Raw genomic sequence first — 18418 nt, 5'->3', positions numbered from 1 at the left:
TTTAAAATAATTAAAATTAAATAAAACTTAAAAATTCATGTCCTCAGTCACACTAGCCACATTTCAGCTGCTCAAAAGCCACATGTAGCTAGCAGCTACCATATTGGAAGGTGCAAATACAGAACATTTCTGTCATCACAGAAAATTCTACCGGATGGTGCTGCCAGAGAACCTAGGTAATCCTAGACCCTGAAAATTTCAATGTCATGAAGGAAGGCAAAACAAAGAGCTGGAGAGTCACTGTCTTCTCTATGACTGGGAGGGGCTTATCTACCCCACAAAAAAACCCAGCTCACTTGTAAAAAATGGTCTCTTAGGGGATCTGGATGTTAATTTACTTCTCCAGGTATGTGCTCTCTTATCAAGACTTCTGCCTCTTTTCCTTCTGTCCTCTGAGCAATCAATCACACTTTATTTATGAGATCGAATCTTACTCTTTTGCCCAGGCCGGAGTGCAATGGCGCGATATCGGCTCACTGCAATCAATTGAACTGCCTCCTGAGTTCAAGCGATTCTCCTGCCTCAGCTTCCCAAGTAGCTGGGACTACAGGCACATGCCACCACGAGCATGGCTAATTTTTCTATTTTTAGTAGGCACAGGATTTCACCATGTTGGCCAGGCTGGTCTCGATCTCCTGACCTCAAGTAATCTGCCAGCCTCAGCCTCCCAAAGTTCTGGGATTACAGGTGTGAGCCACCAGGCCTGACCAATTGATCTCACTTTAGTCAACATCACCATTATTCTCTAAACCAAACTATTCTTCACCTCCTGTCCTGAACCCACTAAGCCTATGTCTAGCTCAGGACAACTCGTCATCTACCCTCCTCTCTGATTCTAACCAGTCCATCTCTACACTTAGGCCAGGCTCCATTCCTCTTGTTTCAGAGTATGTGATTTCCCTCCTTCTCAAAGGTAATTCTTCCCCCAAATTCTCCATCAACATATGTGTTCTGGATTCTATGCCCTCTTCACCTCATTGGAAAATGCTTCACCATTCTCTCTGTCTATCATCTTCCTTCCGTCTTTCTCTCTCCATTAGCTGTCTCTCCAGCTTTCAAGTACGTACAACTTCGTTGCACAACACTCCCCAATGTTGTTAGTAACTTTAATTGATGCTTTAGGGCCACTATCCCATTTCTTCTTCTTTTCCCTGTCAATTGGCTCTGGGAAGTTACCTACAGAAAGACTATATCCTCATTTCCCACCTAGGACCTGGCTCTCAACTCACTGTTTCATCTCATTAAAAAAAATTTGTTCTGGATATACACTCTAGATTCTCCATAACCGGTAACGGGTCTGACTTCCTCTTCTTCTTCTTTTCTTACTCCTTCTTCTTCTTCTCTTTCGCCTTCTTCTCTTTCTCCTTCTTTCTTCCTCCTCCTCCTCTTCCTATCCTCCTCCTCTTTCCTCCTCCTCCTCCTCTTCTTCTTCTTCCTCCTCCTTTTCTTCTTTTCTTTTGGTTACAGAATCTTTCTCTGTTGCCCAGGGTGGTGTGCATTCACATGATCATTGTTCAAGCAACCCTCCTACCTCGGCCTGAGTAGCTAGGACTATAGTCATGCACCTCCACACTTGGCTTTTTTTTGTAGAGACTGGACCTCACTATGTTGTCCAGGCTGGTCTTAAACTCCTGGCCTCAAGTAATCCTCCTTCCAAAGCACTGAGATTACAGATGTGAGCCATTGTGCCCAAACTGGTCACACTTATTATCTATGTTTGTCTTTGTCACCTTCTAGCTACCTTATCTCTACACTTTCTACCACACAAATCTAAAGCATTCCTCTCCTGGCATCTTTACTAAAATTATTTCTCTTGGCCAGGCGCGGTGGCTCAAGCCTGTAATCCCAGCACTTTGGGAGGCCGATGTGGGTGGATCATGAGGTCAAGAGATCGAGACCATCCTGGTCAACATGGTGAAACCCCATCTCTACTAAAAATACAAAACATTAGCTGGGCATGGTGGCGCGTGCCTGTAATCCCAGCTACTCAGGAGGCTGAGGCAGGAGAATTGCCTGAACCCAGGAGGCGGAGGTTGCGGTGAGCCGAGATTGCGCCATTGCATTCCAGCCTGGGTAACAAGAGTGAAACTCTGTCTCAAAAAAAAAGAAAATTATTTCTCTTGCTAGAAATCCTTGCTCCATATACATTCCATCCATCATTGGAGGATGAGCTCAAGTCCCTACTTCTCTATTTTTTTTTTTTAATATGGAGTTTTGCTCTTCTTGCCCAGGCTGGAGTGCAATGGTGCGATCTCCGCTCACTACAACCTCTGCCTCCCAGATTCAAGTGATTCTCCTGCCTCAGCCTTCCAAGTATCTGGAATTACAGACATGCACCTCCATGCCCAGCTAATTTTTGTATTTTTAGTAGAGACGGGGTTTCATCATGTTGGCCAGGCTGGTCTCGAACTTCTGACCTTGTAATCCAGCTGCCTGAGCCTCCCAAAGTGCTGGGATTACAGACATGAGCCACCACACCCGCTCAAGTCCCTACTTCTCAGTGAAGTCTTTCTGATGATACTCTCTGCTTCCCCTGGCTACAACCATTGAGTACTGCCTGATGCAACTGTGTATTGCTATCTGTATATTTATATTCTACCCCTAGTTGATTTTCAGAGTGTTTCCTGGCAAGAAATTAGCATTCACATCTCTGTACTCCCGAGTTTTGAGATGCAGAATTTTGTGCGGAGTGGATATTCAAATACTGAATGATTGATACACTGACATATCCCAACATAACTTCCAAAGGGGCCAGTGGTAAACTATGTAGCACTATTTTAAATAAACCTCTTAATAAAATGCTATAAAATGAGACTGTCGCCACCATTAGCTATGTAAATGCCCTGTGGATGAAGGTGCTGCATTAAAAACAGTACACCTCTGGCTGGGTGCAGTGGTTCACACCTGTAATCCCAGCCCTTTGGGAGGCCAAGGCAGGTGGATCACGAGGTCAGGAGTTGGAGACCAGCCTGGACAACATTGTAGGGTCCAGCCCTTCAGGGTCCTGTGAGCCCCTCTCTGCTAGTCTGGAGACAAAAAACTGTAGAAATAAAAGACACAAGACACAGAGATCAAGAAAAGAGAGTTTGGGCCCAGGGGTCCACTGCCAACCAAAGGGCAGAGTCCGGCAGTCGCCCCAAGTGTCTGCACACTTTGACTTTTATTGAGTACAAAGCTAGGGGCAGGGTAGGTAGGGCGTGGCATTAGTGGTCAGTGATAGGGTCAAGTACATCATGTGTCATATAGATAGGGGCCCAAGACTTTCTCGTAGATGAGGTAAGGAGCATAATGCATCAGTGCTTTTCCATACTTGTTAAGAAAGAACAAAGACATTAAGATTTATATCACTTTTACTGATTATCTCTTCTAAGAGAAAAGGAACCAGGTGTGGAAGCAGAACTTGAGAGAGGGCATGGAACATGACCACTAAAGCACAGCATCACATAGAGACAATGAAGCCCACAATTAAGCCACACATCACATAGAGACAATGAAGCCCACACATCACATAGAGACAATTAACAGACAGCTGTTAGGTAAGCTGTCTGCGGGCTTACCTAACAGTCGTCAGGCCTACCACAGGAGCTCGGAGGAGCAGAGTTTTCTCCTAACTCCCCTGAGGAAGGAGACATCTTGGCCATCTTGGGCAACTCCTTCCCTAGCTGGCTAAACAGCAGGGGCTTTCCCACAGCTGAGGTGCCCTTGAGCAGCCCTTGCATGGGCGTGACAAAGGGCTTAAAGCATCTTGCCTTAGAGTCATTTCTTTCACAATGTCACCCTAGGTTCACACTTCCGACCTGAGAGGCATTAGTAAAAGAATTTGGATCACCTATGAATAAATAAGATCTCCTATGAATAACTAATAACTACTACAGTTATATTTCTAGTTACTTTCTTCTTCATTATTTATATGGAAATAGGCTGAGGCTTCTGGCTCCTGCCTCAACACTTATGGGGGCTCCCCTCTACAAACATGGTGAAACCCCGTCTCTACTAAAAGAACAGAAATTCACCAGACATGGTGGTACGTCCCTGCAATCCCAGCTACTAGTGAGGCTGAGGCAGGAGAATTGCTTGAATTCGGGAGGTGGAGGTTGCAATGAGCTGAGATCATGCTGCTGCACTCCAGCCTGGGCAACAGAGCAAGACTCCATCTGGGTGGGGGAGGAGGAAAGTATACCACTTTGGAAGATCCTAGGATGACCAGTGTGAATGGGTGCTGGAAACTGCAAAGAGCTGCACAGCTGGCAAGAGTCATTGCTATTATTCATGCATTTTGATGGGTGAGGGGGAAAATAATCTGTGGTTTTTTAAAATCCTGCTTTAGGAGGAAGAGGGGGCAGGGAGCAGGAATAAAGGTTTTGGAGCCCAGCAAGACTGGGTTGAATCTCAGCTTCACTGTTTACTTGATGTATAAAAGCATGTAAGTAATTTATTTTTATACTGTAGAAAAATATTGCTGGTCTGTTTATGGGCATTTAAAATAAAAACATGACTAATATAATCTGTTTACATATATTTTTAAGTATGTGTCAATATACAGTGTGTGTGTATATATATACGTATATATATATGCAAAGAAAAAGGACCAGAAAGCTATATGCCAAAATATTGACAGGTAACTAGATAATAGGTGACTTTTATTTTTTTTCTTTGTCCTTTTCTGTGTTTCTCAAGTTTAAAGCATTGTGAGCCAGGCGTTGTGACTCATGCCTGTAATCCCAGCACTTTGGGAGGCTGAGGCAGGTGATCACTTGAGGTCAGGAGTGGCAACATGGTGAAACCCCATCCCTACTAAAAATACAAAAAATAAGCTGGGCATAGTGGCCTGTGCCTGTGGTCCCAGCTACTTGGGAGACTGAGGTGGGAGAATCACCTGAGCCCAGCAAGTCAAGGCTGCAGTGAACCATGATCAAGCGACTGCACTCCAGCCTAGGTGACAGAGGAGAGCTTGTCTAAAATAATTAAATAAGAAAGAAAGAAAGAAAGAAAGAAAGAAAGAAATATAAAGCACTGTGACTTTCACAGGGAAGGTCAGCTAAGAAGTGATCTGCATTAAATAACTGCATTATAAAACCCCTGAGTATCTATGTTTTAAGAAGGTTTGTTTGTTTTGAGATGGAGTCTTGCTCTGTCACCCAGAACGTAGCGCAGTGATGTGATCTTGGCTCGCTGCAACCTCTGCCTCCTGTACTCAAGTGATTCTCCTGCCTCGCCCTCCCGAATAGCTAGGACTATTAGGTGCATGCCACCATGCCCGGCTAATTTCTTTTTTGTGTATTGGTAGAGATAGTATTTCACCATCTGGTCTTGAACTCCTGAGCTCAGGCAATCTGCCCACCTCAGCCTTTCAAAGTGATGGAATTACAGGTGTGAGCCACTGCACCCGTGCTGTTTAAAGCAAAATCCAAAGCAGAATTCTGGAGGAAGACAGCCATTATATTGTGACACTTAAACAGCTCTGTGGAGAAGCCCACTGATAGATAAACCAGAACCTCCCAACTGCAGTTGGCATTGACTTGCCAGGCATGTGACAGCTACCTTAGAAGTGGACCGGGCAACCTCAGGAAAGATTGGCCCCACCCTTCAGTTCATGTACTCCCAAATTCCTGACCTATGGAAACTGTAAAAGAGAATAAATATTGGTTTGATCCGTGAAGTTTTGAGATTGTTTTACTTGGCAATTGCTAACAAATACAGGTTTGTCTGCTCTCCGTTGACTATATTTGCCAGGGATGTTGCTGTGGTGATGCTGTGTTCTTCTGATAGCTTTCTGTCATGTCCTGCACGATTTCAACTTGTCACACTTTTCGTGATGTTAAATTTGATCACTTGATTAAAGTGGTATGTGCCATGCTATGGAGTTGGAAAGTTACTCTATTTTTATGTACCTTATTAATAAGCAATTTGTGGGGAAATACATTGACACTGTGTAACTGTTCTGTGTCTTATCAAACTTTCACTATATCCACTTTTTTTAAACAGGGCCCCCCCTGTCACCCAGGCTGGAGTGAAGTGGCGTAATCATGGCTCCCTGTAACTTTGAACTCCTGGGCTCAAGCAATCCTCCTGCCTCAGCCACCCAAGCAGCTAGGACTTCAGGTATGCAACACCATGCCCAGGTAATTTTTAAATTTTTTGTAGAGGCAGGATTTCACTATGTTGTCCTGGCTGATCTCCAACTGTACTCAAGCAATCCTCCTGCCTCGGCCTCCCGAAGCGCTGGAGTTACAGGCATGAGCCAACTTGCCTGGTCTATTCACTGTTTTATATCCACATAAATGTTTGAACTCATATTTCACTCAGTGGGTTATAATCCCTTAGTATCATAATTTATTTTGATCATCAGATCATGCTGTATTTGGCCAGAGTCCCTTCAACTGGTTTCTTTGTGCTTTTGAAATGTCTCTATTATTGTTTGAGTACTTTGCAACCTTCTGACATGAAGAAATGTTTCAAGCACATATGATAATTTCCTTGGCCAGCCCTTGAATCAGCCATTTCTCCAAAGAGACATGATTCCTTTTAATGAAGAAAGGTTTTTAAAAGTCAAGGTCTGGGTACAAGTTATGCTCGTGGCTCTTGCAACCCTACTTACCTCAGTACATCTTACTGGACAGTTAGATGCTCTCTCTCTCTCTCTCATCTCAGTAGATGCAGAAAAAGCATTCGACAAAATTCAGCATCCCTTTATGATCAAAGCTCCCATTGTTCTTTTTTGTTTTGTTTTGAGATAGAGTCTAGCTCTGCCGACCAGGCTGGAGTGCAGTGGTACAATTTCAGCTCACAGCAACCTCTGCCTCCTGGGCTCAAGCCACCCTCGCACCTCAGCCTCTCAAGTAACTGGGACTACAAGCACATGCTACCATGACTGGCTAATTTTTGTATTCTTTTTGTACAGATGAGGTTTTGCCATGATGCCCAGGCTAGTCTTGAACTCCTGAGTTCAATGATCTGCCTGCCTTAGCCTCTCAAAATGCTAGTACTACAGGCATGAGCCAGTGTACCCAGCCTTATTATTCCTAATGTGTTATTTTATCAATTTCTTCATTATAAGCAATTTCTCTTCACTACACCCTGCCCCACTTCCCCTACAAGGATGCCATTATTACCCCTCTTCAGTTCTGATACCCACACTGGGGACATCCTTTTCCAGCAATATGGGAATATAGATATGACAGTCTACCCTTTGTATCAGTTTCCATTGATGTGTGACCCCAACCACCCCAAAACGTAGTAGCTTAAAACAATAATGATTTATTATTTCTCACAATTCTGTGAGTTGGCTGGGAGGTTCTGCTTTTCTCACTTGAGTTCATTCATGGAGCTACCTTCAGTTAGTAGATTGCAGGGAGAATGACCATTTTCAGATGTCCTCACTCCCATGTCTGAGGTCTCAGCTGAGATGGCTGGGATGGCTCAGCCTCTCTCCTCCAGACTATGGTCTTTCATGTAGGACTTGTTCATATGATGTCAGAAGTTTTCAAGAAAAGCAAAAACAGGCCGGGCGCGGTGGCTCACTCCTGTAATCCCAGCACTTTGGGAAGCCGAGGCAGGTGGATCACGAGGTCAAAAGATCAAGACCATCCTGGTCAACATGGTGAAATCCCGTCTCTACTAAAAATACAAAAAATTAGCTGGGCATGGTGGTGTGTGCCTGTAATCCCCGCTACTCAGGAGGCTGAGGCAGGAGAATTGTCTGAACCCAGGAGGCGGAGGTTGCGGTGAGCCGAGATCACGCCATTACACTCCAGCCTGGGTAACAAGAGCGAAACTCCATCTCAAAAAAAAAAAGCAGGAAGGCTTCTTAAGTCATACAGTGTCTCTTACACCACATTCTACTGGTCAAAGCAAGGTCAGCCCTGATTCAAGGGGTGGAGAAATTGTCAACGCCTGATTCAAAGGGTGGAGAAATTGTCAACACCTCTGGATGGTAAGAGCTGTAACATCCAAGTCACATTACAAAGGAGCACTGACATAGGGAAACATAATTCACTGGGGACTGTTAGTGTAATAATTTATCATACTTTACCAACTGAGCAATAAAAATGCAACATTAAATATATTTTTGAAAAACATACATCATTTTAATTATTTCTCTAAACTAGAAAAACTATGAGGAATCTACAGAGTCATAAATGATGTGAAAGCAGGAACCCTGAGAGACGAGCAACCCCTAGAAAACCCTGCCAAATGCTGGAGAACTGCGGCTCCTGCCTTCATAGCCGTGTGATGTGTGGAGAAGAGAAAGTAAAGCCGAAGGCCACCATAAGGAAGGAATCAAACCTGAGACCCTTATGTAAAGCTGGGACCCCACTCTCAGGGCAAGGTGAATGACAAAAATAACCTCTCTGCAAAAAAAAGAAGACAACATTAGCCGGGTGTGGTGGCGCACCCCTGTAATCTCAGCTACTAGGAGGCTGAGGCAGGAGAATTGCTTGAACCTCCAGGAGGCGGAGGTTGCGGAGAGCCGAGATCACACCACTGCACTCCAGCCTGAGTGACAAAGTGGGACTCTGTCTCAACAAAAAAAGAAGACAACAAAAAAACTTGTATGTGTGTCTTGACCTTGGTGTTGGATGTCAGGGAAAATAATCATCTGAAATCTGTAACCACAAACTGATCATCCAATGGTTTTACAGTGTTTCGACAAAGAAAAATGCAGGCTGATGATACTATTTAAAGTGGTTGCTTGTCGGCTGCAAGTTGACTGAGAGACATAAATATAAATTCTATCTGGAATAATGCATACTCAATCCAGGCCCCCAAGAACTCCCACAGATAAAGTTCCAACAAAAATTAGTAACTCACTGTGAAAAAAAAAAAATTACAAAACATACTAAGAAGGAAGACATCATCCACAGGAACCAGCAGAAAAAAACAGAAGGCAGAAATAGGTCCATCATCCACAGGAACAAGCAGAAAAAACAGAAGGCAGAAATAAACAGCTATGGATACGTAGAGTAGTACGAGCATGGACACGAGTAGAGTAATATGGAATATGAGACATGGACACTGAAGTAATTGTTTAATATGTACTATGGACTGAATTGTGTCTCCCCAAAACTCTTATGTGGAAGCCCCAATCCTAAACCTGACTGTTTTTGGAGTGAGGAAGTAATTGAGGTTAAATGAGGTTATAAGGATAGAGCCCTGGTCTGAAAGGATTAGTGTCCTTTTTTTTTTGGCCAAACTTTTTATTTAGTATTCTGTAGTTGTTTAACACACACTTAAATGGTCTTATTGGGGGAGGGGAAAGGGGAGGTTCTTGCAGATTCCCAAGGAAATGTCAGGAAGGCAAAATGGCCAGCATTATCCATTTGCATTTTTGGGTTTACTGGGTGATTATTTCCTTACATAGGCATCTGATTTCAGGTTTTTCATACTGAGATCATGGAGGTGTTAGTTGGAAGACACCCTGAAATCTTTTATAAGAAGAGACACTGGAGAACTCACTCTCTCCCTCTGCCAAATGAGGATAGAGGGAGAAGTTGCCTCCTGTGAACCAGGAAAAGCGTCCTTATCACAAACCCAGCAATGCTGGCACCCTGATCTTAGAATTCCAGGCTTTGGGCTGTGAGAAAATAAATGTATGTTGTTTTAAGCCACCTAGTCTACTGTGTTTGTTATGGCAACCTGAACTGACTAATACAATATAATTAAATAAATATAAGACGAGCTTAAAATATGAGCATAGAATAACAAGGCAGAATTGAGAAAAGTTCACATAGAAATTCTTAAAAATAAAAATTTAGTTATTGAAAAATACAAAACCCATTTGAAGAAAGTCAAGTTATACCACTGAAAATAGAATTAGTGAACTGGATGATAGATTGAATGAATTTTTGATGAAATGATGAACAAATATATTTGTAAATATGTCACAAGCTCTAAACAAATCTGGTATAAAAGTAAAAAAAAATAATGTCCAGTTTGTGGAGGAATCCTGGCCTAGAACTAAAATACTAGACAACAACATCACCGAAGGTAGGAGATGAGTTGTGGAGCCTAGGGTCCTTGATTGCTGGTCTCCCAACAGCCAATTCACCCTTCCAGTATCTATTCCTATTAGATCATGCTGTTATTACGCACCAGTTTAATCAGATCCATTCTAATCATCTCCCTTTAACTTCTACATTCACCCAGGCCCCAGCATCACGCTTTTCTCTGTATCCTAGTTGCTACTGGTGGATGTCTGTGAATGACTGACAAGGCCCGTTTGGTCAGTTTTTTCTTTAGGTATTAAAAAGCTTAAACAGGCCCCTGCAAGGATCAGGTTCTTAAAATTATCCTCATTCCAAACAGTTCTTTTTAATTTTAGAATGCAATTTTCTTTTTTGATTATAAAGTGAAATGTGTTCATTATATTAAAATTTAGAAAATTAAGATTATAAGGAAGAAAATTATTCACACCCATTGTACCATATCATAAAACTAACCACTCAAAATTTTTTAAAATGTTAAACTGTTGGCCAGGCATGGTGGCGCAAGCCTGTAATCCCAGCACCTTGGGAGGCTGAGGCGGGTGGATCACGAGGTCAAGAGATCGAGACCATCCTGGTTAACAAGGTGAAACCCCATCTCTACTAAAAATACAAAAAATTAGCCGGGCATTGTGGCACGTGCCTGTAATCCCAGCTACTCAGGAGACTGAGGCAGGAGAATTGCCTGAACCCAGGAGGTGGAGGTTGCAGTGAGCCAAGATCGTGCCATTGCACTCCAGCTTGAGTAACAAGAGCGAAACTCCGTCTCGAAAAAAAAAAAAAGTTAAACTATCTATAAAATACAACTAGATTAATAAAACAGCTGTATTTCCACTCAGAACTGAAAATTGCTAACATTTTGTCTAGTTACTTATAGACAGTTGCTTACATTTTCAGAGCTTAAACTATCTTTCTGTTTATATGAAAAATAATCATTATCACAAATGATTATAAAATACACAAAGTATTATAAAATATTTCAAGTTCATCATATGAATTGCTGTCATTTAAAAATAATGATTCTCTCTGTTACATAAAATATTATTTTAATGCAATAATGTAATTGCAAATGAAAAGAGTTGTGCACATGTTAAAAATACACTTGAGAGTTTTATTATTTTTAAAATAAAATATTTTTGAGAATTTGTGATTATGTGAGAAAATTTAAAGTTCAGGGCTGAGGAGAAACAACTATTTCCTAGATCTAAGGGTGATGCTGGGTTTTTTTGTTTGTTTGTTTATCTTCTAAATGAAGGAAACAAAAGATTACTGACCAATTCAGAACTCTCTTTGACCCCTCCTTACAATTTTATTCTCCCTTCTACTTCCTCAGAAGCCACCACAACCACGAATTTCAGGTGTATAATTCCAGCTATGTTTTGCATTTCTATTATATATATGGTCTATTAATATATAATGATCTATTTAATATACTGTATATTATATCTATATAATATATAATGATCAGAAATAAAAATATATATGATCTATTTTACTATATCTATACATTAGTGTGCTTTCGAATTTGGGAGTATGGTGAATAAATCTGTTTTGAATATTCTTGGGCAGGTTTTTGATAAATATAAGAATCATTTCTATTTGGCATACACTCAGGAATTCTAGGTCATAACATGTAAATTTGTTGAGATTTACTAGATACTTTCAAAGAGTTTTTATAGTAATTATACAAATTGGAACATCCTCTACGATAATACATGAGCATTCCAATAAGCTTTCCAGTTGCTCCACATTAGCACCAATATTTGGTATTGTCAGTCATTTCAGAGAGCAGTATAGGTGTAATAGTATCTGATTATGGTTTTACTTTGCATTTGCCAGATTATCTATAATACTGTGCAAACTTTCATCCGGTTATTGGTTATTGGTGATTCTTTTTTGTGATGCATTTATTTACATCTTTAGCCCATTTTTGTGAAGGTAATCTAACTTTTCCCTAGTGCTTTACCAAAACATTATATGTTCTGTATAGGATTCCTTTGATGGATATATACACCAAAAATATCTTTTCCATGCCTGTGGCTTGCATTTCACTCTTTAATTGAACATATTTAATGTTAATGAATTCCAGCTTATTAAATTTTCCTTGTGAGTGATGATCATTAACATTGTGTTTTTCATTTCAGTTTCTACATGTTCATTTCTAGTGTATAGAAATACAAATGATTTTTGTGTATTAGTTTCCTGTGGCTTTGCTGAGCTCATTTATTAATTTTTGTTGTTGTTATTTTTAAAGATTTCTTAGCCTGGGAAACATGGTGAAACCCCATCTCTACAAAAAAATAGTATATACAAAAATTAGCCAGGTGTAATTGTGTGTGCCTGTAGTCTTAGTTACATAGGGGGCTGAGGTAGAAGGATTGCTTGAGCCCAGGAGATAAGGCTACAGTAAGCCATGTTTGCACCACTGCACTCTAGCCTTGGTAACACATTGAGTCCCCATTTCAAAATAAAGAATAAAGAAGATTCCTTGAGATTGTTTAATGTAGATAGTTTTGTCATTTGTGAATAGAGACAGTTTTATATTTTTCCTTCTCAATTTATATGCCTTCTATTTCATTTTCTTATTTTATCGTGCTGGCTAGGTCTTCCAGTGCTACGTCAAATCAAAGTGATGAGAGTTAATACCCCAGTCTTGTTCTGGAATTTACAGGGAACACATTCAGTCTTTAATCATTACGTGTGGAATTAGCTTTATTATTTATTTAATTTTTTTGCAGATTCTCTTCATTGAGGTAAGGGCTCCCTCTTTCTTGTTTGCTGAGTGTTTTTTTATCACAAACAGAAAATAAATTTTGTCAAGCACATTTTTTTGCATCAATTGATATGGTCACATGGCTTTTCTTCTTTTGACTATTAGTATGGTGGATCACACTGACTTTTGAATATTGACTCTATTTATTTATGTCTTCCTAAATTTCTCTTAGAAATATATGGTAGTTTCCAATTTAAAGATCATAAACCTTTTTCATCAGATTTATTCCCATGTGTTTAATACTTATTGTCTGTAAATGAAATTCTTTCCTTAATTTTATTTTATAAATGTTTATTATTAACATGCAGAAATAAATTGTTTATGTATTAACTTTGTATCTGCAAACTTGCTAAATTTACTTAAGCATTTCAATAGTCATTTTTATTTCTTACGTACTTAATCATATATCTGCAAATAAGGACAATTTTAGTTCTTTCTTCTTTTCTATTGCTTATTTTTATTTATTTTTCTTGCCATATTGTAAGAGCTAAGGTCTCCAGCACAACACTGAATAAAACTGGTGACAGTGGATAGCTTTATCTTATTTATGAAATCAGTGGGAACGTTCAATGCTCTGCCATTGTGTAGGATTTCAGCTATAGAATGTTGTGGGCTTTTGTTTTGTTTTGTTTTACATGTGCAAAATTCAGAACTAATTCTTTTCCCCCCTTTTTTTTTTTTTTTTAAGAGATGGGGTTTCACCTTGTTAGTCAGGCTGGTCTCAAACTTCTGACCTCAGGTGATCCACCCACCTCAGCCTTCCGAAGTGCTGGGATTACAGGTGTGCTCTACCCTGTCCGGCCTTTTTTCCCTTTTCTTTTTGAGACGGAGTTTCACGTTGTTGCCCAGGCTGGAGTACAATGGCGTCCTCTGGTCTCACTGCAACTTCCGACTCCTGGGTTTCAGCAATTCTCCTGCCTCAGCCTCCAAAGTAGCTGGGATTACATGCGTGCACCACCGGGCCAGGCCCAGAACTAATTTTTAAAAAAACATCCTCTGGGCCGGGCGCGGTGGCTCAAGCCTATAATCCCAGCACTTTGGGAGGCCAAGGCCGGTGGATCACTAGGTCAAGAGATTAAGACCATCCTGGTCAATGTGGTGAAACCCTGTCTCTACTAAAAATACAAAAATTAGCTGGGCATGGTGGCGCACACCTGTAGTCCCAGCTACTCGGGAGGCTGAGGCAGGAGAATTGCTTGAACCCAGGAGGCGGAGGTTGCGGTGAGCCGAGATCCCGCCATTGCACTCCAGCCTGGGTAACAAGAGCGAAACTCCGTCTCAAAAAAAAAAAAAAAAAAAGAAACATCCTTTACTCCAGGGGTCCCCAGCCCCCGGCCACGCCACAGAAGGTATGTGGCATGTTAGGAACAACCCACACAGAAGGAGATGAACAATGAGCCAGTGAGTGACTCTTCCTCTGTATCTACAGTGGTTCCCCATAGCTCACATGACTGCCTGAGCTCCACCTTCTGTCAGATCAGGGAAGGCATTAGATTCTCATTGGAGCGCAAACCCTTTGTGAACTGTGCATGTGAAGGATCTAGGTTGCACACTTCTTACGAGAATCTAATGCCTGATGGTCTGTCACTGTCTCCCATCACCCCAGATGGGACCATCTACTTGCAGGAAAACAAGCTCAGGGTTCCCACTGATTCTATATTATGGTATTGTATAATAATTTTATTATATATTACGATATAAAAGAATAGAAATAAAGTGCACAATAAATCTAATGTGCTTGAATCATCCCCAAATCATCCCCCTACCTTGGTCTGTGGAAAAATGTTTTCCACAAAACTGGTCCCTGGTGCCAAAACGGTTGGTGACCCCTGCTTAGCCCCAAATAAGTTATTAAGACTTATTACTGTGAACTCAGAGGCAAGTTGTAAAACATAATTAACAAAGAACAAGCAAAGTAATTTACTTTTGAATATGGAATTGAGAAGGTAGCAAATGTTTAAATAAAATTTTTGAAGAGTTTTAAATCTAGGTAAAATTTACATATGTAAAAATGAACAGATCTTATGAATTTTAATGTACCTATGTAATTAGTACCTCAATCAACATACAAAACATTTCTATCTTCTCCCAAATTTTATCTTGCTTCCTTCCAGTCACTACTCATACCACATATGCAAGCATTATTCTGATTTCTGTCAATGTTTTAGTTTTGCTGCTCTAAAATTTCACATCCATGGAATCATAAAGCATGAATTCTTTTGTGTTTGGCTTCTTTGCTGAGCAAAATATTTTTAGCATGACATAAATTTTTATGCACTCTCCTATTTGATGAACATTTAAGCTGTTTCTAGTTTGGGGCTATTATAAATAAAGCTGTTTTAAATATTTCCATACAAGTCCTTTTGTGAACTAAAGTTTTAATTTCTTTTGGGTTAATCCCTAGGACAGGAACTGTTGGGTCATAGATTAAGTCTGTTTAACTTTATAAGAAACTTCTAAAGTTTATTATAATGATAGTGCTGTTTTCTATTACCACAAGCAATATAAAGCAATATATGAATACCAAATGTTTTATATCCTCCACAACATTTGTTTAGTCTTTTTAAGTTTTAGCTTTTTTTTTTTTTTGGTAACAACCTTTTCAGCAGATTAAGAAAGTTCTATTTCTAATCTGCTGTGAGACTTTATTGTTTATGAGAGTTAAATGCTATCAAATACTTTTTCTGCATCTCATAAGACACTTGTAAGATTCTCATTTATTTCGTTCATGTGGTGGATTATGCTGATTGATGTTTTAACAGATTTACTGAGGCATGTTTTACATATCTTAAATTCACTAATTTTAAGTATACAGTTTGATGAGTTTTTATAAATTTATCCTGTTGTGTAATCACTATCACAAGCTATCACCCCTAAACTTTCCTTATTATTCCCCCTTGTGGTTCATTGCTCTTATTTTTCCAATCCCCAGGCAATCTCTGAAATGTTTCCTATTTGTTCTGTTTGTATAATTTGTTATTTCTAGAAATTCTATGTAAATGAAATCATAAAACATACATCCTTTCCCACATGTCAAGCAACCGAAGCCTCCTGCCAACAGTCATGTAAGTAAGCTATCTTGGAGGCAAAACTATCTGGTTCTCTTCAGACCTTCAGATGACTGCAGCCTTAGCTGACGTCTTGACTGCGACCTCATGAGGGACCCCAAATCTACCTTTCTGAGCAACTATCAAATGTCTGACATACAGAAACTATGAGATAATAAATATTTTTTGTTTAAACCATTAAAAATTGAAGTAATTTATTATGTAGTAATAGATATGAATATCCTTGCATTAGTGGGAAAAAAACATTGGTCATTAAATATTACATTTTTTACGTAGTGCTGAATTTTTAAATATAGAATTACTGTGTATAGGTTCATGAGAGATGGTAATCTATAATTTTCCTTTCTTAGAATGTCCTCTTTGAGTTTTAGTATCAAGATTAGGCTAGCTCATAAAATGAGTTGGGAAGTGCTGTCACATTTTTATGATCTCAAAGAGTTTCTGGGCCAGGCGCAGTGGCTCATGCCTATAATCCCAGCACTTTGGGAGGCCAAGGCGGTAGAATCACAAGATCAAGAGATCAAGACCATCCTGGCCAACATGGTGAAACCCGTCTCTACTAAAATACAAAAATTAGCTGGGCATGGTGGTGCACACCTGTAGTCCCAGCTACTCAGGAGGCTGAGGCAGGAGAAATGCTTGAACCCTGGAGACGGAAGTTGCAGTGAGCCGAGATTGCACCAGGAGACTGGTGCCTGGTGACAGAGCAAGACTTTGTCTCAAAAAAAAAAAAAAAAAAGAGTTTCTGTAAAATTAATATTTATTATATATTTAGAAGAGCTCAAGAGTGAGAACATTTAAAGGTTTCTTTGGAGAAAGTTTATAAATTACAAATGGAATTTATTTTATAGATATGGAACTATTGAGCATTTCTATTTTTTATTTCAATATTGTTAACTTTTATTTGTATAATAATTTATTTTATCCCAATTGTCAAAATCATTACCCTAATATACTTCTATCTTTTTATCTGTAGAATTTTTGAAATTCATAATTTGTGCTCTCTCCCTTATTTTCATCAATTTTTCTTTTTTCTTTTTTTTTTTGAGATGGAGTTTCACTCTTGTTACCCAGGCTGGAGTGCAATGGCGCGATCTCAGCTCACCGCAACCTCCGCCTCCTGGGTTCAGGCAATTCTCCTGCCTCAGCCTCCTGAGTAGCTGGGATTACAGGCACGCGCCACCATGCCCAGCTAATTTTGTTTTTGTATTTTTAGTAGAGACGGGGTTTCACCATGTTGACCAGGATGGACTCGATTTCTTGACCTTGTGATCCACCCGCCTCGGCCTCTCAAAGTGCTGGGATTACAGGCGTGAGCCACCGCGCCTGGCCTATTTTCTTCAATTTTTCTATGGATTTATTGATTTTAATAACATCGCAAAGAACCACCCTAGGCTTTGCTTGTTTAGTGTCTGTATTGTGTATTCACTTTCTCTTTCATTATTTTCTGCTCTTACCTATCCTACTTTATTTGGGTTGTTTCCAGTTGTATTTTAGCCTAAGTTGGAGACTTTCTTAATTTATTTTCAGTCGTTGTCTTTTTTTCTTGTACATACATTTAACATTTTACATTTCTCTCTAGGCACTGCTGTAGATAACCATCCAATTTCAAAATATCTAGGGATTCTAGGAATCTTTTAAAAATGTATTTATAGTTGAAATCTACTATGTTCAATAAATATAGACTATATTTTTGCTATTCAAACTACTCGTTAAAATTTCCATGCTTAAAAGTTGTTAAATCTTCTAATTTCTTTTTATTATATGAAATCTCCTTATCTTTAGTAATATTTCTTTTGTTGTGTCTTATTTTGTTGTTTATATACGTATGGACACATATATACACTCATGTATATATGCACATTTATGCACTTAATGACAGTATGAAAATGTAAAACACAAATGAATAGAATTAAAAGGAGAACTATGCAAATTCACCATTTCAGTTGAAAACTCTGGTATCAGTTCTTATAGGAAATAATAGAACAAGCAGATAAAAACTTACTAAGGATATAAAAGATTTGAAAAGTATAATTAATCAACCTGACTTAACAGACATTTATAGAACAGAACAGCCAACCACTGTATAATCACATTATTTTCAAGTGTATATGGAACATATGCCAAACTACGTTTCTTCTTTCTTTTTCTTTCAATGTATCTTAATTTTATACTTAAAAGAATTTTTCCCCCTGGGGTATATGAACAGCTTTTTGTTTTTTTTCTTTTTTTTTGAGATGGAATCTCACTCTGTTGTCCAGGTTGGAGTGCAGTGGCACTATCTTGGCTCACTGCAATCTCCATCTCTCGGGTTCAAGCAATTCTCCCACCTCAGCCTCCTGAGTACTTGGGATTACAGGCACCCACCACCACGCCTGGCTAAATTTTTGTATTTTTAGTAGAGACAGAGTTTCAACATGATGCTCAGGCTGGTCTTGAACTCTGGACCTCAGGTGGTTCGCCCTGCTACCCTTGCTCCCAAAGTGCTGGGATTACAGATTTGAGCCACTGCACCAGGCCGATATAAACAGCTTATAACTGACCTTTAAAATTATATGTATATATTTTTTGAGACAGGATCTGGCTCTGTCACC

This window comes from Callithrix jacchus, chromosome 10, assembly GCF_049354715.1.
Source record: "Callithrix jacchus isolate 240 chromosome 10, calJac240_pri, whole genome shotgun sequence".
Lineage (NCBI taxonomy): Eukaryota > Metazoa > Chordata > Mammalia > Primates > Cebidae > Callithrix > Callithrix jacchus.
Note: the sequence above shows the minus strand (reverse complement) of the source record.